Source organism: Stegostoma tigrinum, chromosome 38 (assembly GCF_030684315.1).
Source record: "Stegostoma tigrinum isolate sSteTig4 chromosome 38, sSteTig4.hap1, whole genome shotgun sequence".
In the NCBI taxonomy this organism is placed as follows: domain Eukaryota; kingdom Metazoa; phylum Chordata; class Chondrichthyes; order Orectolobiformes; family Stegostomatidae; genus Stegostoma; species Stegostoma tigrinum.
In genome coordinates, this window is record NC_081391.1 from 7,623,678 (window position 1) to 7,625,920 (window position 2,243).

Below are 2,243 nucleotides of genomic sequence, written 5' to 3' on the forward strand. Positions count from 1 at the left end.
GTATTTTTACCATACACAAATTAATTGTATCCAGCTTCGAGCTTCCTATTACTGGACTAACCACTGGAGTTTCTGGAAAAGTTCCATTGGCATTTGGGAGATGGGTCAACATTAGATAGGACATTGGGAGGTGCCACAGGCATAACAGAGACCTGGACATTCGGTGCCACATGTTTAAGTTCAGGTCCAGAATTCTTTGAAGTTTGCATCACGTAGACAGTCCAGGAAGGAATGCGTTTAGCCTGCATTGTTCAGACCTTTGAGAATGGAAGCTGGGATATTATGTTGAGGTTGTTGGTGAGATCTCTTCTGGAGTACTGTGTCCAGTTCTGATCTCCCTGTTATAGGAAGCATATTATTAAGCTGGAGAGGGTTTAGAACAGATTTACCAGGATGCTGCCAGGACTGGAGAGTTTTAGTTATAGAGAGAGGCTGGATAGGCTGGGATTGTTTTTGCTGGTGCATAGGGGGTTGAGGGGTGACCTTATAGAGATTTATAAAATCATGAGGGGTATAGGCAAAGTGAATGGCAGAGGTCTTTTCCCTAGAATAGGGTGTTTTAAGACTGGGGGGCACATTTTTTTGAGGTGAGAGGAGGAAGATTTTAAGGAATACATGAGGGGCAATTTGTTTTACACAGAGAGTGGTTCATGTTTAGAATGGCTGTCCAGAGTAAGTGGTGCACACAGGTACAGTTACAACATTTAAAAGACATTTAGATAAGTACATGAGCAGGAAAGGGATATGGGCCAGAAGCAGGCAGGTCGGACTAGTTTAGTTTGGGATTACGTTCTGCATGGACTGGTTGGATCAAAGGGTATGTTTCCATGCTGTATAGTGTTGCGCCCGGGCATTCCACTGGATGCAGCATTCCTGAAGTCCACAGTTTCCGAATCAGGACAAGTTTAATCGCACCAGGCATCCGCCCACCCACACCACCCCGCCACCCCCCTCCCCGCCCAGCCCCCACCATCATCACAGGGTGAGGAGTCTAAAGCCGAACCTCTAGTCACGGCAGTGTGACCGTGTGACCCAAAAGTCCTGACCAGCTTCAGACTGTGAAAGAAATTGTCACTTCCACAGTCAACATTATCCTTCGTGGAAATCAGGGGAAAAGCAAAGACCCCGCAGTTGCTGGAGATCTGAAAGAAAAACAGAACGGTGCTGGAGAAACCCAGCAGGTCTGGCAGCATCTGAGGAGAGAGAAACAAGTTAATGTTTCAACTTTTGAACTTCATTCCAGAGAAGAGTCCCCTTGAGATGTTAACACTGTTTCTCTCATCCCCTCAGGGGAAATGGTGACGCAGGTAATTTCAGTTTTGGGGACATGGGCTTGAATCCTACCATGGTAGATGGAGAAATTTGTAATCTAATAAAATCTAGATATTTGTTTATTTTTTAAAAAATAGCCTAAAAGTAACCACTGTTAATTGTTGTAAAAACCCATCTGGTTTACAAATACTCTGTAGGGAGAGAAATCTGCCATCCTTACCTGGTCTGGCCTACATGTGAGTCCAGACCCACAGCAATGTGGTTGACTCTTAACAGCCCTCTGGGCAATTAGGGGTGGGCAATAAATGCTAGGCTTAACCAGATATGCCCTCTTCTCACTATCATTTTTCAGCGTTGCCAGACCCTGCTGAGTTTCTCTTCTTTTTTTTGTGAAAACGTAGATAGTTGCCTGAAGATTGTGTTTGCAAGCCAAGGTTTATTCTAATATTATTGCTGTTTTGTTCTTTGTTCTGGATTTTCAGATTGATAGTCAATGCTTTTCGTCATGGTATCATGGAGAAAGCAGATTTGATTTGTTTAAGATTATGTATTGCACTTTATCTGCAAATTGTTCAACACGTGAGATAATCTAGGTTGAATTCCTGTCGTACCTGTGGATTGTAAATGTTATGTCGCAGAAAATCAAGTAGAACTCTAGCAAAGAAACAAGCTATTCTGCCCAATGGGTTTATGCCAGTGTTAAAGCTCTGCACAAGCTTTGCCCTATCCATTTTCATATAACCCTAACATGCCCTTGCATTTCTTTCTGTCTCATGGGTTTAACGAACAATCCCTTAAAAGCCTCAATGCAATTCCCCCTAAAAGTCCACTGGATTCTACTTTCACACAGTCAGGGAGATTTTCCTGAATGTCCTCTTGGGGACTGATTAATGACAATCTTGTAATTATGGCCCCTAATTCTGTTCTTCCAAACAAGTGGAACCATCTCTACATTTACCCTACTGAATCTC